Source organism: Spermophilus citellus (genome assembly GCF_964194105.1).
Source record: "Spermophilus citellus genome assembly, chromosome: 16".
NCBI classification, from domain to species: domain Eukaryota; kingdom Metazoa; phylum Chordata; class Mammalia; order Rodentia; family Sciuridae; genus Spermophilus; species Spermophilus citellus.
This window is the reverse complement of record NC_138196.1, coordinates 78,420,300-78,447,927: the sequence shown is the minus strand read 5'-3', so window position 1 is coordinate 78,447,927 and position 27,628 is coordinate 78,420,300. Positions and strand designations below refer to the sequence as shown.

Below are 27,628 nucleotides of genomic sequence, written 5' to 3'. Positions count from 1 at the left end.
TAGCAGGAGGTGGGGGCTTCACCTCACTTTGTGTGCTGTCTGGCCCAAAGACTGGGCGCTGGGATGCACATGAATTGAGGGAAAGGGAGGGGGAAGGACATGCCTCAACCAGGAAGTTGGTGCTGTCTAGCATCACAGAGAAGCATCCAAAAGGCAGACCCAGGGCACTGGGAGAGCAAGAGAGCCACCAGGCAAGGGCCGGGCAGTGCCAGAACTCAGAAGGACCCCCTGGAAGTAGATGAGACATTGAGAGCAAGGTGGCTGGGGGTGGTGGGACAAAGGCTTGATGCAGGGCAGGGCTGCGTGGGAGCAGAGAGGGTTCTGCTAGCTGCCCTGCCCGCATCGCAAGCATCCTGAGAACAAGTGCAAGCAGAGAGATCCGGCCCTTCAAGAACCACCTACCCAGCCGCCCCCACAAAGATATTACCCAATGCCAAGTAAAAGCCAAACAGCAACCAATTCAGGCCCCCGGATGATGAGCACTATCTCTGGAGCATAATGCTGGCCACCTCTGACAGTTACCTTCCTCTAGCTGCAGAGAGAAACCAGGGAACTGTTTGTATTGTCTGCAGTGCTCCAAGTACAATGCTGGGAGGTGTGATCACACTTCCCTTACTGGTTGCTAAGCATATTGTTACTAGGCAACAGCACTGAGATGATGCACAAGGCTGAAGTTCTAGGAGGTATGCATGTCGGAGTGCACAGGCTGGGGAAGAGCTGGAAAGTGAAGTGGTAAGAAAAGTAGGCAGACATTATTACCCTGTGTACATACATGATTACACGACCAGTGTGATTCTAAACATGTGCAACCAGAAGATTGAGAAGTTATACTCCATTTAAGTGTGATGTATCAAAATGCATTCTACTGTCATGTATAACTAATCAGAACAAATAAAAATCGAAAATAAAATAAAGATTTATACTTTGAAATAAGAAAAGTGGGCTCTGTTGATTTTGCTTCAACTGAGAGGTCTTGGCAAGTGCTGTTTAGGAGTGTTCTGTCTTGCAGAGGAAACAGGTAGAGATCACAGGACTGCTGAATGATCAGGGTCAAATGAAGAACCATTTGAGTATTCGCAGCACAGGAATAGGGCCAGATTCTGCTTAAAATTGCTCCCCATCATCTTCAAATTGGTACAACCACTCTGGAAAGCAGTATGGAGATTCCTCAGAAAACTGGGAATGGAACAACCATTTGAGCAGCTATCCCACTCCTTGGTTTATAGCTGAAGGACTTAAAATTAGCATACTACAGTGACACAGCCACATCAATGTTTAGAGCAACTCAATTCACAGTAGCTAAACTATGGAACCAACCTAGATGCCCTTCAGTGATGAATGGAAAAAGAAAATGTGGTATATATACACAACGTAATATTACCCAGTCCTAAAGAAGAATGAAATTATGGCATTTGCAGGTAAATGAATGAGCTAGAGAATATCATGCTAAACTGAATAAGCCAAACCCAAACAAACCAAAGGTCAAATGTTTTCTCTGATAAGCAGATGCTAATCCATAAGGGGAGGCGGGTAGGTGGGGAATAATGAAGGAACTTCAGATTGTGCAGAGGGGAGTGAGGGGAGGGGTGGGGCTGTGGGGATGGGAAGGACGGTAGAATGAGACCAACATTATTACCCTATACATGTATGATTACACTACTGGTGTGACTCTGCACCACGTACAGCCAGAGGAATGAGAAGTTGTGCTCCGTTTGTGTACAATGTGTCAAAATGCATTCCACTATCATGTATAACTAATTAGAAGAAATTCAAAAGAAAAAAACTGCTCCCCAAGAGCATTACCTTCCAATAGACAGGTTTCAGGGTATCAGGTTTCACCTTCGAGGATTTTTGATTTATCTGAATTGGAAAGAAAAGCACGTTCAGTTTGTGAAACAAGACAGCCTTGCTATGACGTGAGTCTCTAGAAGCAAGCAGAATGGGACACATCAGGAGAAATGGTCTGTCTATCTCCATGGGCATCTAAGCAGACTGGACGATGCTTAGCATCAGAGATTAATGGAAGAGCACCCCTGGAAGACAAGAGGGTAGCAGAGACAAAGGCATAGAGATGGAAATAAAGGGTGTGCTCTGAAAAGAGGAGGTGAGTTCAGCATAACTAGATGAAAGTAGAACAGAGAGCTCTGGACTGAATTATGACCCACAAAATTCATATGTTCCACCCCCAGTATCTCAGCATATGGCTTCATTTGAAGATGGGCCTTTACAGAGGTGACTAGGATACTATGAGTTCATATGGGTCCAGGTCCTTTGTCCAATCTGACTGGTGACTTTAGAAGAAGAGGGCATTAAGACACAGACACACACAGAGGGAGACTATGGAAAGATTCAAGGAGAAGACAATCATCCGCAAGCCAAGGCAAGTGGCCTTCCAAGGAAGCAAACCTGCAGACAACTTGACCTTGAACTTCCAACCTCCAGGACTGGGAGAAAGTAAAGGTCTGCTGTTGAAACCATGGGTGTGATGATTTGTTATGGCAGCCCAAGTTGACTAACACAGGACTGATGAGGAGCAAGGTTGGGAGAATGGGCCAGAGGAGAACCACAGAGGAGTTGCGGGGTCATAAATGTCAGGCTGAGGAATTCAAACATGAAGGGATTTGTAGATGCATTTTACTTATTAAACTTAATTAGCAAAAAAAAAAAAAGTATTGCGAAACATAAAGTTCACGTATAGAGGAGAAGATAGGAGCTCACCACGGCAGGAGGCTGCAAACCACCAGCTGAGAGGTTCTGCTTTTTGTGGTTATGTCTACCGCTGGCTAGGACTTTTCAAGATGGTAACAAAATCATTTGTCCAGTCCTGGAGGACCACAGAGGCAGGGCATGTGGACCACCACAGCAAACAAGGAAATGGGAGCAACTTTCTATGTTAAGCCGAGATCAGAGAGTGAGTGGGTGGTGGCCCTCTTATCTCTCTGAGGGCTGTCCTAAGGAGCAGCCACTATCCTGGGCTATTGCACAGTGCAGTTCTAACACTAGGGCATGTGAGATTTCGGCTCAGTGAGAGGAACAACCTTCTAGCAGTAAGAAGCATCCAACAATGGTACACATGGTTGAGATGAAACTTTCTAGCAGGCACTGAAGGAAAATAAAACCTCTCTCCAAGAAGGAGTTCGCACTAGCTGATTTTGAGCAGTCCACTCTCTTCCCCCAGATGCTTTGTTCACTGGGGACATTTCCAGTCCTTTGTGATGCTCCCTTTCTCTGGGACGAGAGGAGACTCTATGTTACTTTCTCCTATGGCAGCATGGAGCAGAAAACAAAGAATTCTAGGAGAACAGACTAAACATGAGACCCACACAGCCTCTTTCTTGGGTTCTTTCCCATCTGCAAATGGAACACTGGAGCTACAAGTGGAGAAGTGCTTCCAACACCCACCAAGGCCTTGAGCACCGGACATGGAGCTGAATCAGGTCCTCGACGCCGGGATCGCAGTGAACCACCTTTCATGATGTGTTGAATGGAGTCTAAAAGCTACATGGAGAACTGATTATGTGCCAGATACTGCCCAGGTCACTAGACAGGGCTGAAAATGGATTTAAAGATAGGCAAGGCTGTCTGCAGGCTCACTCACAGACAGGGAGGAGGGTGCCTGCTGTGGCCACTAAATCTGACCCAGGCAAGAGGGGGCCAGCAGCCTCACAGATGTGGTATGGCGGAAAGTTGGGGAGGACTTCAAGGTGAACATGAAGAAAGAGGAAGCAAGAGGGGATGAGGAACACTTGGATAGAAGAGATAGCTCTTCCGGCAGAGGAAGGAGAGGTGAAAACCATCTGGGGACCAGAGGGTCCTGCCAGGCTCAGTCACTTTGTAACCCGTGACTGGCGTATCTCCTGCTTCCCTAAGTTCCTGGATGCAGCCTGCAGCCCTCACTGCGGCCTCCAGGGCCTGGGCCCCTGGGTTCCGAGGAGCTGTTGGAGCTGTGGCTCCTGCTGCAGTTCTTCTTTGACTCACCCTCCCGTGAACGTGTCAGGCCTGCCGGAGGTCTCATTTGTTTCCCGGCCTACCTCTCCTCCATCTCCTCATTCACCAGAAAGTCAGTGCTACGATTCTTTATGAATAAGTTGCCCAGTCCCATAGTCGGAATGTCAGGTCTGCAGTTTGGGGAAAGCAGTCCTCCCCCTCACAAACGGCAGAAGCCATCTGCACCCCACGTTGGCTCACTTTGCCAAAATGTCCAGGATGTCAGTTCCAGACGGTGGCTGTTCTCCAGGCCACTGAGGCCTCCATCCCGGTGACGGGCAGCTCCTCACCGCCACCTTGCCACTTGCCTCTTAAGTCCACCCAGATGTCAGCACGGGGTTCTCTGCCTCAAGGACACAGAATCTTTATTTAAACACTTGTAAGAGATGAAGAGGAGATGGACAGAAGTCCCTCTAGGAAGAAAAGTATTTAAGTAGAAATTTGCCCTATTAAAGCTAGAAGGTGAGGCTCCAGGAGCCGGGGTGGTGGGTAATTAGTGCCTTGCTCTGTGAAAGGAGGGTAAGGCAGGAGGAGAGAGGGGCCAGAGGAGTGGTGACTGCTACGCGCTCTCACATCACACATGTCCCTCTCTCCTTTTCTCCTCTGTAGCCCACAAAATCATCAGTGTTCTGTCTGGTCTGTGACTTCCTGGGTCACTGATGAAACAGCTGAGTTGTGCACCTTGGAGTGACCTGGCTAAACAAGAGGTCAGTACAGAGGTGGTGAGCAGGAAGTGCCCTAGAACCAGCACGATGAGGCCCTGGGGCTGACACTGGCTGAGGAGCTGGGGTTTGCACCAAGTGTGGTCAGCTCGGCAAGAGGCACGCCCCACTGACCTTTCATGTGCACACATTTCTGTCCTCTAGTGATGTGGTGGCCACCCATACACAGAATAGCTAATGGATCGAGTGCCTGTTCCGTATAATGCATTATGAATGCCAATATCTCCTTTTAATCTTTGTAATATTGCTGGAAAAACACGATTACCATGAGCAGTTAGCAGGTAGGAAAGCTGAGCTGAGAGGGGCTAAGAAGTGCTTAGGGTCACATGGTTGGGAAGTAGAGGGGCCATGCCTTAAGCTTGAGTCTAATCCAAGCCTTATGGCCTGCCTCCCTGATAGACTGGAGAACTGCTTAAGTGAAAACCAATGTCCCCCCGCCCCAAACTGGGAGACTTATTGATCCATATTTTAAAAAGCAAAAATATCAGCTCCAACTTTGTGCTGGGGCAGGGAGGCCCCGAGGGACATAGCAGAGCGGGCACACAAATAATTGAGGGGACACACATGCCATTTTCCTGGAAAATGAAAGACAGGATCAGAAACCAAGACCAAGAGTCCTTTCTCCAATCTGAGTCATGTACTCAGAGGGATTTTTTTTTTTTTTTTAAGAGAAAGGCCGGAATTCAGGGGAGAATGGTAATGGTTAATGAATTAGGTACAAGTTGAAGGGCGGTTTCTAAGAGCACCTCTGTGGAGAAGCCCGACTGAAACCAGTTCAAGGACATCATGTGAACTGAATTCTCTCCAAGATGACGCTGCCATTTTATTAGACAGGTGTCCCAGAGATGCATCTGGAACCTTTCAGGTTTCTGGGACTCATGTCATGTGGGGTCTGCAGGTCAGGGGATACCATTGGACCTGGAGGACACGGTGGCTTTGTTGGAGAGGAATGAGGGACAAGAAATGAAGACAGGCCTGGTACAGAGCAACTATGTTTGGAAGTCATGTGAGTGTTGAAGGGATGCAGGGGAAGGCTTGGCTGTGTTGACGGAGAGATCCGGAAGGAAAGGATCTGGAAGAAGTACAGAAATGAAGGGAAAAAAGTCAACAATTAAAAAAAGAGGGATCAATCATAAAATGAAATTCCTGAGGCAGGCTTGGATACCAAAGACAGCACATTTCTTTGCCTGAGGAAAACATTCCTAATACAGCTCTGGGGGTGGCAGTTCCCTGAGTAAGAAGATTAGTAATTGCATTATTTTCAAGGCTGAGGAGCCCACCCTTTTGGCTTTGGGCCACCTCATCTCGTGGTGGGCTCTGCAATGGCCACCCCTTCCCCATCACCTAGGCCTCTGTAGGTCACTCTCCAGAAGGTGTCCAGCAAGGGCCAATGCAAACCGCTCTTGGCTGGTTTTGGTTTGCTTTCAGCTCCTCTCTGCGGTCAGCCGACCCTCGTGGAACACGGTCTCCACTGTGACCCATGAGGGCCAGGGGCCCTTGACTCTGTCCCCCGGATTCCACATCTAACTGGGAAAGTCATACGAATAATACAGGGTACAGTAAGGCAGAAGGAAAGTCCCAGCAGACTCAGGGACAGGAATCCATTCAGGGGGAAGGTGGGAATCCAGGGGAGGGGTCCTGACTGAGGTGACACTGTGGACAAAGGCAATCCAGAGCAGCCGCCCCGGTGGTCAGGGCACCGTGGGCAGAAAGTTGGCAGAGTGTTTCAACCAGGATGGGTGTCAGAACCATCTTTGGAACTCCAGGAGCAAACCCGAGTGAAAGAGGGAGAAATGGCCATCTGAGTCCTTCCGTGGACAGGCACAGGAATGTGAGAAGGGCACCCCAGGGTGAGGGGCCTCAAATGCACACCCCCAGGAAGGAAAGTGGAAAGGTACTTGAGGTGCTGTCCTACAGGGCCTGTGCCCAGGTGGTTCCCAACGTGTCACCCTCAGGCCACCTGCCACCCTGTCAGAAGTACAGTTCTCAGCCCCAGCCTCCACATGCTATCAGAAGCCCTGGAGCTGGAGTTGTGGACTTGGGTTTTAAAGATCCTCCAGGTGATTCTGATACCTTGAAGAAGCATGACCCCCATTCTATACTGGAGGAACTTATGGCACTGTGTGGTCAGTAAAGTGGCCATTGCTGCCATCTGCTACCCTGGGTTATCACATATGCTTTCTCAGGACATTCTCCACCCAAGTGGCCTCATCCCAGGGCCAGGGCTCCTTTGTGCCTGCATTCCCCTCAGCAGCTGATGAGACTTTGTGCATCTTGTTTGAATCTGAATCCCTCTGATATCCTTTGTTCCCACAGGGACTGGAAACCATCTCCACATTTATACTTTTTTCTTAGGTATTTTCCCTAAAACTTCCTCAGATCTGGATGAACGTTCCCTGAGTGCAAGCTGTGAATCTCTACATTTGCTGGATTAGGAGGCAAAGGGCACAAAGCAAGGCCCCTGCCTTCCCACCACTCCATTTAGCAAGGCGTGTACTTGTGAAAAATAATTTTTATCTCAAGAAAACATGTGCCAGGCACAACTGGATGCAGCAGCCAAGTGCTCTGGGAGGGGGCAGGGGAGGCAGGATGCCAGCCTCTGTCCTTGCCCAAGCCCTCAGCCTCCCCCAGAGCCTTGTCCTGGACATCCTCTGGCTTCAGCATTCCTATGCAATTGCCCTTCCAACTCTCAGGCAAAAACACATGCCTGGCCACCCCCTTGCTTTCCAGGTAGGTGTGCTCTTTGTGGGTTCCCCATCCTGTGGAGTAAGCACATCCTACCCTCCGTGCCTCCTGCTGGAGGCAGGCCTCATCTTGCTCACCTGGCCAAGCCCGCTGTTCTCTCCACGCCCCTATTGCAAACACAGGGGAAGAAAGTAGAAAGTACAGGGGAAGAAAGCAGAAAGTGGGCTCTTCCTTGGGACCAGCCCTGATCACCAGCCTCTCTGGCAGCAGGCAGCAGGCACTGGAGGGCTTGCACTTCCTGTGGCTGTGCACAGGCCGGGCCCTGCCTGCTGCCCTTGGCCACACCCCAGAATGCCTGTTTGCAGATCTCCCACCCAGAGCTTCTCTGTGCTTGGCACAAGCACTCCTCTGGCCTGGGGCCAGAGTCCTCCTCTCCAAAACAAAACACTGACTCTCCTCTGCATGAAAACTCGTACAGCTACATATCCTATCCTACACATCCCACAGCTCCCTGATGCTGGAGAATAATGTTAATGGCAAGCCACCGTGATAGAAGGCCTGTCTGCATCCCGCCAGGATGATTCCCACCATGGTCCTTCCAGGTCCAGCCCCCTGGGCTGTTCACAGCGTCCCCAGTGGGACGTGTGCTTTCATTCTAGAGAGCATCTCACCACCTTCTTCTGTCCGGGTCACTTCTATCCCCTCTTCACAACCTTTCCTCATCTGTGATACCTTTTGAGCCTTGTCTTGGGGACACTGGTAGCTCTGGCCTGGTGGCTCCATGGCATTTGCACCGCTGTCTGGCAGCACAATTGGTTTTCACATGACTGCGTGCATGGCTATTTCATCTTGAGGGGAGTTTCCTGCTCCCCTCTGCACCCCCAGTGTTCAGCACAGCTCCTGATCTGTAGTAAATACAGTCATCCTTGGTGTCCACAGGACACTGGTCCTGAGACACCCCCCCCACCGAGGATAACAACCCCATGGATGCACAAGTCCCTTGCCGTCTATAAAATGGCACAGTATTTCCATATTTGCATACCTGTATAGATCCTCCTGTACGTTCAGCTCATCTGCATATTACTTATAATACCTAATACAGTGTTTGTGCTACGTAAATAGTCCTTACACCGCATTGTTAAAATAGTAATGACAAGAAAATAAATGTGCACACCTTCTGTACAGATGTGAACATCGTAGGCCCCGTTACATCCACTGTTGGATGAACTGGAAGATGTGGAACCCACCTAAACAGAGGGCTGACTGGTATGCGGTGGTCTCCAGACTCACTGCTTCAAAGCCACCAGCTCCACACCCCTGAAAAAGGAAGCATGACTTTGGGGAAGAATAAGGGCTTTTTCCTTGCAGATGTTCAAAACCCAGGGAAACATCCACCTGGAGGACAGGCGGACACTCTGACATAGCATGGAAGGACTAGCTGTCACTCCACTGGAACACACTCACTTCTACCTAGAAGTGGACTAAAGTCCTGCGGAAAGGGTCTGGATGCTCATCTGATCCACGCACATCTGAAGCCCTAGTTCCAAGCCCCTGCACCCCACTGGAACAGGAAGGGGTCCCGGCCTGTCCAGCTGCCCTTTGCAGTTGCTCCCCCACCGCGGCTCCCAGCACCAACTTCACAGGAACCTGCCCTTCAAGCTGCTTCGTGAAGCTTTCTCCAGAGAGCCATATTGTCGTCCCTTCTTCTCCCTCAGGGTCTGAGCCGTTAAAAGTCATCTCTGGAGAGTGGGACTATGTCTGCCACGTCTTCATGTCTGGCCACAGCTCCCTTCTTATCTTTTGCCTGATATTCTTCTTCTTTGCTTGGCTCACTCTCACCCCAGACTTCAAGTTCCCTTTGCCAGCTCCCGTATGTCTTCTCGGGGAGGACCAAGGGGAAGAACGGGAAGGGAGTCTCTCTGTGGAAACTGGTGGTGAATCATGGTGAGTTTGGTCTCTGAGATGACCAGACTGTCCCATGCCAAGGCGGGAGAAGGAAAGGGGCCTGGGGAAAGAGCAGGGACTCAGAAGTCCTCGACAGGACCTGAATAAGGCAAACCCAACATCCTTGTGTGAATCACAGACACCAAGGTCCTCTCCAGTGACAAAGAATCTGAAGCTACATCACTTGATCACAGAGTTTTGACCACATCCAGAAACCGGGAAGCCTCAGGTTCCCCCATTTTAAAGGAACATAATCAAGATATATGAGGCAACAGAAAATGCATCTTACTTCTAAACTGTAACCACAAATCTATTTTAAAAACTCTTATATACAGTTCTATGAAATGTAAGTTAAAGGCTAATGCCAGTTTTCTAAGTGGATATTAGAAAATCTTTTTTTAAGCATTTTTATAACTTTATTTTATTTATTTATTTTTTTATGCAGTGTCGAGGATTGAACCTAGTGCCTCACCTGTACTAGGCAAGCGCTCTACCACTGAGCTACAGCCCCAGCCCCCAGAAAATCTTGACTAAAGAGGGAAAGACTGCCGTGGCTGTTCCACTCACTGGTTTACTGGCTTGCATCCCTTTTCTTGTTCATTCATTCATTGGTCTGCTTGTCCATCATCCATCTGTCTGTCATCCATCCATCCATCATCCATTCATCCACCCACCCACTATCCCTCCATCCACCCACATCCACATTCTTCTATCCAACACCCATTTGTGTTTCAATGTCACATATGGTAAAATATAAGGTAAACCTCTCTTTCCCTAACTGTCTGTCAGAAATGAGGAATTCTATAGTCAAATCCTTACAGATCTTTCATATTATGGGCTGCTTTCTCAACTGCTTTATTTTAAACAAAAATAGACTGGGGAAAAGTATTAGCCTGAAACCACTTCAGTAGTTTTGTTAGTTTGGGATTCTTACAAAGGTCATTTGACTTTTTTAAGCAGGTGGAGTACTACTATGATATAGATTCAGTGACTTTTACCAAAACCAATGCTAAATGTCATGAACAAACCTATAGAAGGGCATTTTGTAAAAGCAATGAACTAAGTGGTTAGATTATGGGCATCAAAAATAAATAACCTCTTTTTTGGGGGGCACTTGGGACAAAAATAAAAACTTTCTAAAAAAATGTAATAGACATCTCTCCAAAGAAGACATACAAACACATGAAAAGAGGCTCAATATCATTAGTGATCAGGGAAACACAAGTGAAAATCATAATAGGATACACTTCATCCCCACTAAGATCCCTCTTTGACTAAAATCAAAATCACAGACAACAAAAAGCGTCAGCAGAAACGTGGAGAAATTGGACCCACGATGCACTGCTGGTGGAGAGAGAAGATAATGCAAATGCTGTGGAAAATAGTTAGGTCATTACTCAACATGATAAGCACAGAGTTATTATGTTACCCAGCAACTCCACCCCTATGTATATAACTAAGAGAAATGAAAACAAAAAACCTTGCACATGATTGTTCATAGACCTATTATTTATAATGGTTAAAAAGAGGAAACAACACAAAGGTTCATCAGTGAATGAAAAGCTAAATTAAATGTGGCATATCCATACAATGAAATACTATTCATCAATGAAAAAGAGTGAGGTGATGATAAATACTATGACATGATACATAAAAGAAGCCATTCACAAAAGGTCATTTACATGGAATGACCAGAAAAGGTTTTTCCATAAAAATAGAAAGTAGATTAGTGTTGCCAGCAGCTGGAGAGATTGACTGCTAATGGGACAGAGTTTCTTTTGGAATGATGAAACATTTTGCAATTAGTAATGGTGATGATTGCACAATCTGAAAAACCAATGAATTGTGCATTTTTAAAGGGTAAATTTTATGGAATGTGAATTATTTCTCAAAAAGGCTGGTATTAAAAAATAAACACCTTCTGGATTAATAAGAAACAGCCAGTTCTCCCTAGACTATGGGGATGGAGGTATGTGCAAACCAAGAGCTGATATAGGAGGACTCTAGTGTTGAGATGGATGCTGGCATCACAGATGGGCAAACTGTTCAAAGCCATCCATTTCAGGGAGCATTGGGGAATGCAGTATTTTTAAGATAATGTATTATTTTATATAGTATGTGATTTAAAAGGTCCATCACTAAAATAATATATAAAATATTATCCTAAAAAGTTTACATATTAAAATTAATGTTTTTCTTTTTAAAAAAGCCCTCCTTATTAGGAGAACAGGTGCATGCTGTATACATTGAATGACGCCCATGTGTCTGGCACCAGGCTACATCCTGGGGCGGCGATCATGGCCATCAGAACAGTGTGGTTCTGTTGTCCACTGGGCTTTCAGCCTGGAATTAAAGAGGAGCCCAAGTTTATGGCCATGGGTATGAATGGTCTGTAATGCTGATAACATCTTATAAGAGGCCTTCCTAATCTTTAATAAAGATCACATGCTCCTTGGAGAGTCAGATGAAAGCTATGAACTTTTGCATTTGCCCAGAGGTAAAAAGTATATACTTTCAGAGGGTTCATGTATACAGTCTCCCAACAATATATACAAACCCCCAATAATGGTATATCCCCAATAAAATAAATGATCTCTTAACAATGCATACAGCACCCCAAACATTGCATACAACCTTCCAATGATGTACACTACTCCTAACAATGTATATAACCCCACTTCAACATTTATAGTCCCCCCATAATTAATGGAACCCCTAACAATGTATACACCCCCCCTCAACATAGACCTCATAAGATGACCCCAGGGGCCACTATGGAGAGGAGCTGGGGCATCTCCCATCCCCACTTCAGCTCTGGATGGGTCTATTCTCACCTGGTTTATATACTGGGATTCCACCTATGATCTACTGTGAAGAAAGCTTTCCTCTTGTTAAAAAGTCCCCAACCCCCTTATCGTGTACACAAATGAGAATCCTAAGGCTCACTCAGGCTTTCTCAGGTGACCCATCCAGGAGCTTGTGGTAGGATGGCCAGGAAGCAGCCATTTACCCAGAGATCTCTGTCTCATGTTCCCAGGGGTCCTGGGTGAGAACACAGTGGGGGGTGGGGATTGAGTGTTCAGCACATGGGTGAAGGAGAGTCAGGTAAAGAGGGAGGCAGAGGGCCCAGCGGTCACACTGGGGACAATGGAAGCCTCCTCTATAGATAAGGAAGTTAATGTACATGGAGTGTTTTCACCTCTTGGGAATGAAGGAGCTGAGGGCTCAGAGTCCAGGGACCATGGCAAGTCTGTGCACACTGCTAGGTCAAAGTCCAGGTCACTAAAACCTTGTTTCCCTACCCCCAGGAGTATCTCTCCTGTTTTCCCACTGCAATTTTACCCTCAGTTGGGGTGAATTTCACTCCCACCCGCTTCCTGTCTCCTGTCATTCACCAGGGCCCAGAAGGGCTCAAAACCAGAGGACAAAAGAGAAGAGAGAGCAGGACCTCACAGATGGGGAGACTTGGGGGCAGATCCATGACTCCTCTCTGGGCTACCGGAAGTCTCCACCTTCAGGAGGGGTTAGGAGGGCATCCTGTCCCTGGGGCGAGAACTCAAGAGGCTTGGGATACAGTCCTTGCCGTGTGGATGTCGCAACTGGCTGTTGTGACGCCCAGTGCAGGGAATGCGGAAGAGGCTGAGGGTGTCTGTGCAGGTGAGCAGGCGTGAGTGTGCAGCGGGGGCGGGGTCCTACTTCTTGGCCCAGGGAAATGGAATCGCCTAGCCCGGCAATTTGAGGACAGAAGGAAGGAGAACAACATGAAAAGTGTTTCCCTGTCTTGGGGGAATTTAGCAGCAGGCTGAGTTGATATATGTTGAGAGTTCAGGGGACACAGAGAAGCCTGGAGGCTGCAGTGGAGCTCGGGTTTGAATGCATGGGCCTGCCACTGAGTCCTGAGGGATGAGTATGCAGGACTGGGGGCTGGGGCACACAGACAGGACTGGTGCTCCAGGCAGGACCCAGGACTCTGCAGAGGTTTGATGGTCACCAGTGAGCACAGCAGGCTGGCTGGGGTGAAAGGCTTCCTTTGGAAAGTATGGGGACATTGGGTTAGAAGGGGATATTAAAGTTAGGGTAAGTTTAAGGGAATCTAGATCTGACTAGAGGCACTGGGGAACTTTCGAGGGATCCGAAGAGAGGCCCTTGGGAACTATTTAGTAACATGAGGTAATAAGGCCTGGGCTTGAGTAAGGAAGGAAGGAATGAGAGGCATGAAGAAAGAATCTGTGGGACTTAGTGATGGGCAAGATACGAGCAGAGAAAAGCAAAGGCAGAAAGGTAGGGAGAGACAGCCATGGTTTTCCACCCCAGCCTGCGGGAGAACAAGCCCCGCAGAGGGAAAGGCAGATTGCAGGAGGAGGACATGCTCTGGGGAGAGAGAAAGACAAGTCTCATTTCCAAGCTGCAGCATTTAAGATGAGCTTCTCAGGTGAGGCCGAGGAGGGCCTGGGAGAGGCAGAACCTGGGAGTCATCAGCACCCAGCGCCTCCAAGGTGAGGTTCCGGAAAGGGACTTAGGTGTGAATCGAGAACATGGAAGAAAGAGAGAATTCAGGAGAAGTGGGAGATTACCTATAGAGCCTACACCGCTTGATGTTCCCACGAGCCTATAGTTTTCTAATTCGTCAAAGAACCAACTTCGGCTCTGAGAAAATAGAAGCTTCCAGTTGATACACAGAAACCATCCAGACCCCACGATCAACCCAAGCCACACAACATATTCACTCTCAGGACCTGAGCCACTGCGAAGTCCCTTATCCAGCAAGCGCAAGCTCCCGACTCTCCAATCCACTCTGCACCACTTCCTGAATCTGACCGAGGCCCCTCTACCCAAGGCAACAGCTCCAACAGCTCTCCACCGCTTTCCCGATAAAATCCCATGGTGTCCCACACTCCTCCACCTCCAGATCCAGGCCACCTCATTTCCACTCTCATTTTCTGTTGTCATTTGCCACCCTGGGCTCCACCCCAAATGAGTCACTGAGACCAGGCCTTTCACCTGTCTGCTTTTATTTACACTCTTCTTTGACCACATCACCCTCCCAAGTTCCCACAGCTGAATCCTACCTGTCCTTTCAGAGCTTTCCCAAATGCCACCCCTCATGAGGCTCTGTCACATTTCTTAACCAGTCTTCCTGTCGTCTAATCTCATAGCACCCTGTGCCCCTGTAATGCCACTGCAAATTCGCATATTGCCAGTTATTCACCTCCACGCGCTGCTTCCCATGCCAGACTGTAAACCTGCGAGGACAGACAGACTCCTTCAAATTTGGATGAAAAGATGGAACTCTGAGAGTGCAGGGAAGGGACACTCAATGAAGGTCTAGAATGAGTTTCCAGGAGGAGAGGACAGTTCAGAGCAGTTCCATTACCTGGAAAAATCAGTCAAAGACTCAGGCCCGCACATCATTCTGTCCCCAAACTCTTTCAATTCCCTGAACCAACTCCCATGAATTTTTTTGGAGCATCGTCACACAAGTAGTATATTTCTTTCAAGGACCCCATAAAAGAGGTGGGACAAAGTCTTCATTTTCAAACATGAAAGGGAGGCTTAGAAGAGTAGAGACACTCAAGGTCACACAGCTAGCAGGCAGAAGAAGCCAGTGCCCAGGCTGAGCAGGACCCTCCTTCCACTTCCCAAGAAAGCCCCGCCTGTGGCTGCAGTGGAATATGGGGCTCAGGAATGGGAATTGTGGTGAGTCCCTTGCAAAGACCTCAACTGACAGCTCTGTACATCAGCACCAACCACCTGTGCCACAGCAAGGGGACAGACCGGATGCTGCCAAGAGTGCAGCAGAATCAGCTCTCCTGGAACCCATAAGAAGCAGGCACTTGGGGTGGTGGGTGGTGAGGCCCCATGGAAAGATTCTAGAGCTACACACTCCTGCAGAACAAAGAGGAGCTTTGGGTGCCTGAGGAAGTGGTCAGGAGAACAAAGCACACTAACTAGAAACCAGGACAAGGTGTGCTACCTCCTCAAGGGGCCAGGACTGCAGCCTGGCCTTTCCCACACAGCTGGGACAGGAACCCCTGAAGATCAAAACCACCTTGGGTGCAATTCCCAGAGGGGCTGAGAGGAGCCTCCTGAACCCTGTGGGCACCAGAGGGACTGCCCTAACTTGGGGAAGTCTCAGAGAGTCAGGTGGAAGACCCTCCGCAAGAGAAAGAGCGTGGAAAATGGAGAGCCCTAAGCCTGGGTGGGAGAGCTGGCCCACCGTGGAGGGAGACCTGTCCTGTGGTCAGTGAGTGATCTTCTTGTTGCCAGAGTCTAGGGGTAGGGACTCAGAACATTAAAGAAAGAGATTACTGGAGATGGGGGAAATGTTAGTGACCCTAGCCAAGATGCAAAAGGGGAACCCTCTTCCTTCCATGGATGTTGGTGGCTGTGGATCTTGGCTCCAATCCCGCCCTTAACATGGGTAAAAGGGAAGAGCTGGACAAGACCCCAAAACCTAGAGCAGTGCCCATCCCTGCAGCCCACCTGGAGAGTCTCTTAAAAATAAAACCATGCCGTTTTCTTCATCTGCCCATTGCATCTAGGTAAAAAGTGCATCAGAATATGCAGCCTGGAGTCTGCTCTCTTAATCAAACTGTCATCGTGAGTAATAATTATACCTTGGGAAACAGCAGAGTGACTCAAAAAGCTGTCCCCTCCCCCAACCCACCCCCTCACACAGCTCAGAGCTTTGCACACAGTATGAAGAGGCACCATTTTCTCCTGTCAGCTCTCTGAGTACTTTCAACGATCACTGGGGCTCCAGTTCCCAATGGGCATCGCTGGACAGTGTCTTTGCTGGCTAAAGAGTCAATTAGGCCTGGCTATTCCCAAGGTGCAGTGGACTGGGAGGGGGACGGGCAGGAGTAAATACTGTTAAGTGCCTGATGTGTGCCCATGAGGCAGCTCCCAGGGAAGATGTCTTTGCCTCCAAGAAAGTGGCCCACAGCCTTAGGAACTAACTAACTAACTAACTAACTAACTAAATAAATAAATAAATAAATAAAGTGCTTCCCACAAGCTCAGATACAGCTACAAGCCAAAACAGAACAGCTAACACTCACTGGGCACCCACTATGTGCCTGTTACTGGATTGAATGTTTCATGTGCAGCTGAGGATATTAAATTGTGAATAGGCCCTCTGGGTGTCAAAATGTTGAAATAATAGTCTGTACTCATTGGTACATGTCACAGCCCCCTGAAGACCTGCCTCTTCCACCCCTATAGTCCCCCTGATCTGGCACTATTGGGGTGATCCTGAAACAGCGGAGTGCCTGAGCCATCTGCTTAGGGTCATGCTAGTGTCATCTCTGGTGTGTGCCCCCAGTGTATACTATCTCACCCCAGCCTTACCAAAGCCCCATAAGATAGGGATATCTTACAGATGAGGAAACTACAGCTAAACAACCTGCCCAGCGTCATACAGAGAGTCCCAGGGCTGGGCTTGGAACCCAGGCCTGCTGATTCCTAGCCTGGGCTGTTGACCACTGGCCTGCTTAGGAGGGAAGCTCACATGAGGCTTATAGAGACTGTGCCCCTGCTCTCGCTCCTGTGCCCTGCAACTGGTCCATTCTATGAGGAATGGTCATGAAGCCAGACTGCTCAGGACCCTACCCTCAAACAACTGACTTCTGCTCCTGGGCTTCTCTGCTCCCATCTCCCCTGTGTAACCACCACTCACCCAGGAAGCCAGGCCCACATGGGGAAAACCAGATCTGAGAGACCCCACACGCGGGTCCATGGGGGGACCACCATATCCCCTCCCCTAGCCTTATCAGCATCTTTAGGGATGTGGAAATACTGTTATCAGGGACAGGGGCATAAGCTGCAGGGGAAGAGTTAGGACAACACAGGGAGAGTCTCTCAAGGGAGGATGGTGATGCCAGGAGAGTCACACACAAGAGCTTGTTCCCCAAAGATCTCTGAGGTGGACACAGCTAAGTCCAGGATGAGACAGGCTGGTCCTGGGTAGAGGGGGAACAATACCTTCAGAAGTCCTGTGTGACACCTGCCCTGCGCCCCCATCCACACTCACTACATGCCTAATGCCACATCCTTTAGAAATTTTCAAGGTTTCTAGGCTGCCTTCAATGAGTGCTTGCATAAAACCAGTGACGCGTACTTTACTCAGCATCACTTACCATAATCTTGACCATGCCAGTAGGAATGACACACCTCATTTGAATGTTTTGCCAATGGGGCACCTCTAACTATCTCATGGCACAGAGTCTTTCTGAACACTCCTGGAAAATGCTGCCCTAAAGGACTAGGGACAAAAATACTTATAGCTGGGCAGGGGGATGGGGAGATTTACCACTGGAAAGAGGGACACTTTATAACCCAGCAGTTCCCACAAGGTAGACACACTTTCCATTTCCTCTTTCTCTTAACAGACTCTAAGTCCCTCCAGGATCCATTTCAGGAGACCCCTAATTTGTCCTTACAAATGGTCTTATTAAAGTCAAAGCCTGGTTTACAAGGCACCCTTCCTCCCTCCATCCCGGAGCTCCACTTTTCTAATAAGGAGCTCATTATAAAACTACGAATAATCAAAGCCTCATTTTATGAAGAATTTGTCAGCATCAGGCATTGTTAGGCGTCTGATGTGGATTCTCCTTTAATTCATTCACAGTTCCCTTCAGCTAATTGGGCTTTGAGTCATTCCCACTTGGCCTACCTGCCACCCTCCAAGGACAAGCCTGGGTATCTCCTCTTCTTGAAACAGGCCATGTAGATGGGTATGGTAGCCCTGAGAAAATAACACCAGCCCCCTCCTTGCCCAGGGACTATTCCCCCAATCAGGATAGTCTAAGGGTTTCATGGATGGGAATGAAAATCAGGGAGCTCCAAGCACTCTGTGGGTGCTGTTTTGGTCACCCTCTGTGAATGTGTCATAAAAATTAGTATGGACCACTTTTTCCATAGTGCACTATCACCCATCCTCCCCATAAGCAGGAGCTGAGGCTCAGAGAAGTTAACTGGTTTCCATGAATTTGAATCCAGCCCTAGAGAGCTCTGAAGCCCAGTTTCTTTCTGAGGCACCACCCTCCTCCAGCTCTATAGACAAATGAGCTGACCAAGGAATGGATTTTCTTCACTACCATCATCATCATCATTATCATCAGAGGTCACTCAGTGATGGAACTCCAAAATGGAATCCGGGAGAATTTGGTTACAAGATAAATGTATCCTGAGACGGTCTCAGGGCAGCAAGGCAGTTCCCAGTTTTGACTTCCCAGAAGAACTCCAACTTAGAGAAAGGTTGCCAGACAGATACGGGACACCCAGTTAGATTTGAATTGCAAATAAATGGTGAATAAGCATAAGTATGGGTATAAGTATGTCCCAAATTTTTGAATTGACATACTGAAAACAAATATTCAAATATGCTTATTTGAAATTAAATTCTGAGTGTCCCATGTTTTTATTTGCTAAATCTGGCACCTTCATCCCAGAGTTGAAGGCATGCTGGGAAGTCTCATGCTGGGCTCCAGGTCCCAAGCTTTGCTCCAACAAGAGTTGCCATGGCAGCCTGAGCATGCCTTCAGAGGCTCTGGGGAGCTGTCTCAATTCACCTCACAGCTTCCCCTCACCCCTGCGCTCTCTAGGCTCCCAACTAACCAAGCTACTTTCAGTTCCACCATTTGTCAAGCTGCTTCTAACCTGCAGCTTTTGGCCTCTGGTATTTGCACTTCCCTCCTCTGTGCTGTCTTCTTCCCCCTCTTCCTCTTTCCTGGCAAATTCCTATAGATCCTTCAGTCCTGACTTAGAGCCACTTGTGCCAGGAACCCTTCCTGGCCATCCCTGACTGGCTCTGCTCTCCCACCCAAGCACTGGATTGATTGCACTCTGTCCCTTCCCATGGCATGCCCTGCTCTTCCTCACTCTGTCCTGGCAAGCAAGGGACATGTCAGACTCACCTTGCCTTCCTGCACCTAGCCTCAGTACCTGGTTGCAGGTGAGAAGCCAGTAAGAGAATGAATGAATGCAGACTGTCCTGCCAAAGTTGGGTCTTCTGAGTGACTGCTTCCTTTCTCTCTTCTGTCCTGAGTCACTTTTTCATTGCTGCATCCTGCTCTCCCCTGCCCTCCTACCCCCAGCAGTGCTTAGGTCAGCAACAGCCCTTCAGGTGAGCAGAGAACAGCTAGGACATGGAGGAAACTCCTGGCACCCCTTACCCTGTTCATGCCCTCATTAGGCCAGCCTAGCTGCAGGACTGCCTAAACCTCTTCTGCCTCTGTTTTCCAAGTCCTGCTGGCTAAGGCCACCCCTAGGTCCCAACTTGGTTCCTTAAAAGATCTCAGTTGGAGCTTGCCCCTTGGGAGTGGGGACATTCTGGTGTCATATGGCCCAGGGTTAGGGCAGGTGGCAGCGTTTGGTGGGTTTCAGAACATCACCCATATGCTCCATATTCACCCACCCAAAGCTTTGCCCACGCACAGCCTGACAGCAGGAGCAAGCAGCCCAGAGCTTAACCCTTGAGGGGTATTTGGAAGACAGCTTCAGAAAGAACCAAGCACACACACCCGGAGTTGGGAGTTAGGCTTGAGTGCCCCTTGCAGTGCCCAGCCTGCTTCCAGTCAGAGCTCTGGGTTCAGAAAACTGGGAGGGAGACAAGAAATATCTGGAAGAGTGGAGTGGGATGGGGGGTGAAGAATGTGACCCCAGGGGGTGCTGAAGGGGAGAATGGAGCAGGGCGGGGCAAGGGCCCAGGTCCGAGGCCGGAGCTTAAGTTGGATTCCCAAGCCCCCAACTGGCTCTCGGCTCTGACTCTGACCTTTAGAGGCACAAGCTTTCCGTTCCTTCGTGCCGGTGGCCCCAGCTCCCCTGCCTGTGTCAAGAGCACAATAAGGGAAAACACCTTTGAGACTCAAATTAACTCCAAAAATAGAACCTCTGGCCCCCAGCGGAAGGCCAGAGAGCTCGGGGCGTGCACCGCACCGCGACTCCCACTTTCTGGGTCAGTCGCGCGTCTTCCTGGAACCCCTAGTTCCTGGTACCAGGTACCCCGATGCCGGAACTGCCGCCCGCTCTAGCCCCTTCCACCCGGTCAAGCCTCCGAGTCTCCACCCGGCGCTGAGCCGCGAATCGCGAGAGGAAGCTCACCGAGAGCGAGGCGCGGACTCCGGAGACCGCTTCTCGGGCGCGGCCAGGTGAGTCGGGGGCTGCGCAGGTTCAGGTGAGTCGGGGTCTGCGACAGGTACGGCGCGGTGGCTCCGGAGGCTGTGGCTGAGTAAGAGGGCTGACAGGTTGGTGTTTTCCCCCTCCGCCTCCCAGTCGTTAACCACACCCCTGCTGCTCTCCTCCCCACTTCCTTAAAGGGTGGGGTGTGCAGTCTGTGCCTGCTCCAGCCTCTTACCATAAACTCTGAAATAGACGCTGCCGCCAATTCCCCGAGCTGCCGGGCTGACCTGGAGCCATCTCTGCCGTCCCCCTGACCCAAATGGGCTCCTCAAGAGCCCCCGGTTCCTACCGCCTCTCCCTCCTCCTCCCACTCCTCCGGTGGCTTTTTGGAGGCCACACTTCTTTGGCTGGCTTTGCAGTGGAAGAGGGTTACCTGTCACGCTCTCAGCACCCAGTCTCTGCATCCACACTAGGCTCAGCCCCTTGCAGGAAGGACATCAGGTGAATACTCAGGGCGCTGTCAAAACTGGTTCAGTTCCTACTTAAATACTAAGGACCAAGTGCCTGAGCTGAGACTAGCAGGCTCAGAGGCCGGAGGGGGAAGCGTCAGAGGAGCCAGACAGTTTTCTCCTGGGGTCTCTCCCCATGCCAGTTCACTTGTATAACTAAAGAAAGGGTATGGTCACCTGGTTACTCAGGACAGAGGGATTTGAAGCAGGGACTCAAGGGCAACTTGCAACACTTCTTTCATACCTCTGGAAAGATCCCAGACTTTCTCCAGAGTGGGAGGAGGTGAACTGGATTCTGCAGAAGGTCAAAATGCAGGCATGCACTCATTATCACCCACAGTTTCAGAGTTCTTCTTCAGAGTCCCTTCCCCACGACTCCATAAGTTGTGTCATGCTGCTCAGCCACCTGTGACAGCCAGGCACATATGGCTACTTCAAAGGCATTTCCTCCCTGAACTAAGTAGATCAGACATCCCAGGAGGGCAAACGGAAAACTGGCTTTTGGCAAACATGTCCGGGATGTGACCACTGTGCTAAGGAAGCACTCATGCCACATGATTGCCTTGAATTCTCCCCGTTTTCTGAGACTAACAGACTTGATTGTTAACAAAACCAGAAAGTCAACATTTTTTTCAAAGCCTATCAGTGGACAACCAGTGGCTTTTCCCTGGATGCTACTCTGCATCAACTGGATATGTGCCCCATGGTGGCACTCAAAACCCATTGTATGCAGCTGCTGGATTCCTCTCCTTAGTCATTATGCTCACAGATTTGTCACACTCTGTGCAATCACTTGCAGTCTTAAAGATAAAGCTATGGCTGCCAGTGGTCAAAAGCTTGTCAGGTCAAAGACTTTGACTAGGACTTGGAGAGACAAGGCAGGTGGATAGGGCAAGCTGAAAGTAGGAAGGAAGGTGCTGGGACGTTGAGGTGGTAACTGACAACACGGCCCAGAGACTCCAGAGGGCATCAGGAGGTAGATGGCCCTCCCATCCTAGCATACAAGGCTGAAGGCTGAAGGCCAGGTGCTAAGAAAGTTAGATCCCTGAGTGAGGCTCTGAGAGTCTGCGGGAGGGTAAATGGTGCAGTGGGAATAAGACCAAAGCCAATGGAACCACTTCATGAAGAGGTGCGTTTGTGTGTGCTGCCCCTATGTGGCCATGTGGGTTAACTACAACTTCATCTCTACTGGACCTAATTCAGGGAGATTTCAGATTGCTTTCAGCAGTTGTTCAATTCTTCAGAACTTCTTTGTAGCTCCAAACCTAGCTCCAAGAAGCATAGGAGTATAGGGTTTTTTAAAATATAGAGACCTTGAGAAACTCCCAAGATGACCAGTTCTTCCTTCAGGTCTCCTTAGGTTCTGTCCTGTGTAGCCACAAGGTTCAAAGGTGACAGGTCACACATAACCACCCATCCCCTATCCTTTAAACAACTGTCAGGAACTCTATGATTTTATATTGGTGCTCTAAAATACACTACCACGGCTCCTTGTAGGTGTGACAATGACCTACATCATGGAGAAGCAACATTTCTCCTTCTATCCACTCTGCTGCCAATGTGGGAGGCCCTGGTGGGGAGAGGAGGGTGCCTGCATCACTAGGCAGAGAAAGTGTAAGGAAAAGGATTCCGAGCAAACATTCCTTAGCCACTGGGCTTTCCGTTTAGATGTCCCTCCCTTACTGCAGGCTCAGGTCTACAACCTGCATCAGACCTGCCCCAGTAGCTTCCCCTGCAGTCCTATCCCTGAGTGTCTCCCAAGCACCCACTGTTAGAATCCGTGACTCCCTCAGAATCCCAAAGCCATGTAGTCTCCACATCGTGGGACTCTTTCCAAGAATCATTGTTTTTTAAAAATTTTTTTTCCTAATTCCGTCATCCCCACCCTGGCTCAGATCCTCTTTGTTGTCTGGACTTCTGTGAAAGGGCTCTTCTAACCTGCTCCCACCCCTGACCTGGGAGTCATCAAGACCAGAGGAGCCTGCACAGGTGACAAACTTTGGGGATGGCATTTGGAAACACAGGAATGGATGATTGTTGAGGGCAAGAGTCAGAAGAACAGAGAGCTTGAGGCCAGTCAGGCTTTATCCAGGAGCAATTGTGCAGAGGCACAAGTTAAATGGGACGGGCTGATGAGAATCAGAAAGAGGACACGGAGGTAGCACATGCTGGCAACTCTTGTGAAGAGCTTGGCTGTCATGGGGAAATTGAGGGGAGGATTGAGAGAGGGCCGATTTGTGATTGGTTTAAGGTAACAAAGGACCCACCAAGAGGGAAGAGGCTGCAACCTTGAGCAATTGAATCCAACTCTCTGAGCTTGTGCACATTGTGCCCCTTATCTGCACTTTCCAATAAAAGAAGCACGAGTAGGATATGATTAGATATTCTGAGAGATCATAACACTCTCCTTCATAGCTTTTCTTATAGTGTTGTTATAATTATTCTATTTTATTATTAGTTATTGTTAATCTCTCACCTAATGTGTATATTAAAGTTTCTCACATATGTATCATGTCTGTATGGATAGGAAGAAAGGTTATATAGGGTTTAGCACTATTTGTGATTTCAGGCATCCACTGGGGATCTTGGAACATGTCCTCCTTGGATAAGGGGGGCCTACTGTACTTACTAATCTAGAAGATGAGAAGAATAGTATTATCTGCTCTACTGTTATGGTTTGGATAGGAAGTGTCCCCCAAAGGCTCCTGTGTTGAAGGCTTGATCCCTAATGCAGCAATCTCCAGGGGTGGAAGTTTGGGGAAGTGATTGGCTCGTGAGGGCCTGGATCTCATCAATGCATCAATCCATGAAGGGATTCCTAGCTGAAGGGACTGCTGGGAGGTGATGGAAACTGTAAAAAGTGGAACCTAAATGGAGGGAGTAGGTCCTTGGAGGAGGACCTTTGTCCCTAGTCCCCTCCTTCTCTTTCTGTGCTTCCCAGCTGCCATGAGGTGAGCAGCTTTCCTCCAATAGACCCTCCTGCCATGATGTTCTGCCTTCAGGTCCAAAGTAATGGAGCCAGCTGACCACGGACTGCAGCCTCTGAAACCACGAGCCCAAATAAATCTTTCCTCCTCTAAGTTGCTTTTCTCAGGCATTCTGTCACAGTGATGGGAAGCTTACTAACACATCTACCTATTTCATAGGTATTGTAAAGCACAAATTAAATGATAGCTGTGAAAATGCTAAAAAATGCTATAGTTATTATTTTTTAAAATGATAGGAATTAAACAGCAGAGAGTTAGTGGGAGAGATTATACACATATCTGAACACAGATAAAACTTACCGAATGTTCACTGTGTGCTAAGAACCTTCATTTATCCTCTGTTGACCTCTACAACCATAGCTGAGGTAGATGAAATTATTTGCAGAAAGGAAAAGGAGGCTTGGAGAAGGGAAATGTGTCCACGGCCATGAAAGTAGGAAAGAGCAGAGCTGAATCTAAAACCATCATTGGAGGGGCTGTTACTATGTAACTGGAGCCTCTCCAGTGAGAGTGAGAGAATTTCATTTACATAATGTAAATTTACTATTAGAATAAATTTTATTCTAAAAGGAAAGTATAGTTATAAATGTTCTAAACAGAAATGCACAAAGCAAATATTCATGGAGACAAGGGCAAAATGATTCAAGTCCCTAATCGAGGGATGTCTATCTCCAGTTTAACCAGAAACCACTGAGTTTAGTAAAATGGGCCACAATTGAGTCCAAAATAAAGAACTCAAAACCACATTCTGAACTTGAAAAGAACCCTTTTATCCCACCCATGAAAGTACTGCTTGCTAATCCCCAGTATCCATTTTCTTTCCCTTCCCTTTAATAATTGAATTTTAAATTTTTGTTAGGTCACAGCCTACCCAAAATCTGGACTACATTTCCCAGTCTCCCTCACAGGTGTGATCATGTGATGAAATGCAGGACAGTGGTTGGTGAGTAGAAACTATGCATGAAACCTAAGGATCATGCCCTTCAAGGGAATGGGCACACTGTCCAATATTCCCTTCTCCACCTCCAGCTGACAAGAAAACCTGGAGCAGCCATCTTGGTCTATGATGTTGAGAATGGCTGAGTGAGGTGAGATGAGATCTGGGTCCCTACCCAGCCACATGCTCACCCTGGGCAAGATCTGGACCTAGGTGAACTTTTAAAGGAGAGAAACATTTAACGTGCTCAGGATACTACATTTGGGACCTTTCTGTTATATAGCCGGAACTGCATCTGTGATACTGTGAAGTAAGAAATACATATTTGGCATCCCAGGGGTTCCTGGCTCATTGCTCCTAAAAACCATTGGAATCTCCAAAATAATAAGTGTCTTTTGTGTACAAATGGGACAACTAGTGGTAGGAGGCCCCTAAATAAATGCAGGATGGGGGCTATATCCAGAAAGACTGAGGCAGGATAGAGGGATGGACATTGGGTGCCCTCCCCCAGCCTCTGGATAGGAGAGAAAAGTTGAGGTGATCACCTGGGGCCGTTGTAATTGGTTGATGGAATTGATCATGCCTATGAAGCTCCCTAAGCACTCAAAAAGACAGAGAGCCTCCAGGTAGGTGAACACACAGAGGTGCTGGAGGGTGGCATCCCAAAGAGGGCCTAGAATGTCCACACTTCTTTCTCGTGCCTCTTCACATTTCTTTCATCTGGCTGTTCATCTGTATTCTTGGTATTATCTTTTACAATAAATGGGCAAATGGAAGTCCCTGGGTCCTGTGAGCTCCTCTAGCAAATTAACGGAACACCTGGAGGAGGCTCATAGGAGCCCTGGTCTACAGTCAGAATCATGGGCCACAACCTGGGACTTGCAGCTGGGCATCTGAAGTGGGGGCAGTCTTGCGTGTCCCAGAGCTCAACCTTCAGGATCTGGTTTTATCTCCAGGTAGTGAGCATCAACATTGGGTTGAACTAGAGGACACCCCGTTGGTGTCCTACATCAGAGAATTGGTTGTTGGTAGGGAGACTTAACACCTGCTGTCCAAAGTGACTGTTGAGAGTGTGAGAGTAGAAAGAAGAAAACAATATTGTTGCTTTTTCCTTCAGAGTCACCCAACTAGTACACCATCATGTAGCCTTTGTTCTAGCCACACATTAAGGCAGAACCTCAATGTCCTCGTCTACTAAAAGGGGATTTACCTTTGAGGGTTGTTCAAAGGACGAGAAGTGGTGCATGTTCATTTCCTTGCTAGTACTATAACTCATACATGACAATCCATGGAGATTATGGCCTGTTGTTAAAATGGGTTCCTGAAAACAAAACAATGTTATTTTAAGATGTTCCACCTCTCTGGCTTCAGGGGGACAAAAGAAAAAGGTGGAGGGGGGAGATGAAAGAAAACAGCAAAGTTGAAAATGAATGATGGGCATTTGGGGTTAATTATCCTGGTCTTTTCCAAATATTGAATGTATTTTAAAATGTTCACAATGAAAAATCTAAAATAAATGAACAAAACAAAAATCTTCCCATAGAGCAATGAAGGGGAGGGGGTGCCTCATGGATGTAATCGAAAATGAAATTCCTTGGGAAAAGTGAAAATGTATTTAAGCTGCTGAGCTGTTGATTTGGGCTCCCAAGAGGGAGAGGGATACAGAAAAGGCAGAAGTGCTTTTTATTTCTCTATTAAAGAACAGACAGAGTGCGCTCAGTGCCAAGAGGTCAAGTGCCTCCCATAGTGATGGGCAGTGCCTCCAGCCCTGTGGCTCCCCAGGTGGCCAGAGGACTGTAGCTGCAGGATCCTGCCTGCTCCAAGTCAGCTCTATGACTTCTATGGCTTTGGTCTTCTTGACTATCAGTCCCTTATCTCATCTGTGGGTGGGCTCTTCTGTTACCCCACCTCATGGGTAAGCTGTGAAGCAATGATGAGACTACAGGAAACTTGTTTTGCCACTGTTGACTCTGACAGTTCTAGTAAACCTCACTGCCTGGTCCCAGCCCACAGTGTGCTGAAAGCATCAGCTACGAAGCGGAGGCAGACTGCTACAGGCAGATGTACTGCTGGTAGCAAGAACCTCTAGGAAGGGAAGAAAAACAAAAAATTCCCTAGCAAATGCAAGAGCCTGGAACACGCGTGTCTGTGGCCATTTACGAGGCAATGATAAACAACTCTACATAGTTCACTAACTCCTGAGGGAGTTTCTTTATCACCCAGCACAGGATGGGGTCATTACTGTCTATTTTGTTAAATCACAAAGAATAGTTTTGTATCCTGCATTCTGTTGTACAGAAAAACACACACAATATGTTTCTGAAGTTTTTCTATTCTGAATGGTTGCAATAAATTAATTGGGTGCTTACAGATCATTTCAGGAGCATGGAAAATCAGATTTGATTTTGTTTTGTTCAGTTGTCAAGGTGCCTGCCTGTTCCAGAGTGTTCTACCACTCTAGCTCCTTCCTAATGGATAGCAGCAGTGTGTACCCACCGCTGTGGATGATCTAAATAAGGGGTAGAAGGCACAAATGCCTGCAGGGGGCAGGCAGGGAATGTGAGGGGAAGCTGGCCAGACAGGGGCTGTAGCAAACTGGAGAACAAATGTCCTCCTACAAGGAGCAGCTGCTATTCAGCTCAAAACCTGCTGCCATGCAGGAAAGTCAGCTGATGGAGCCAGATTTTCTTCTTCTTTTTAAATAAAAGCAAAAGTGGACAATGAACTATCTGAAAA

The 27,628-nt window shown here is 48.3% G+C and overlaps 1 protein-coding gene across 4 annotated transcripts in view; it reads right to left on the bottom strand.

Annotated features, from left to right (window-relative positions):
• The window catches only part of PTK2B (protein tyrosine kinase 2 beta), a 109,648-nt gene extending 89,048 nt beyond the window's left edge, over window positions 1-20,600 (bottom strand). For all 4 annotated transcript variants that reach the window (XM_081269623.1, XM_081269626.1, XM_081269625.1 and 1 more), the window contains exon 1: window positions 20,442-20,600. The gene's annotated coding sequence lies outside the window, so the exon portion shown is untranslated. The remainder of the gene's footprint in view (window positions 1-20,441) is intronic.
• Window positions 20,601-27,628: the final 7,028 nt, after the last annotated feature.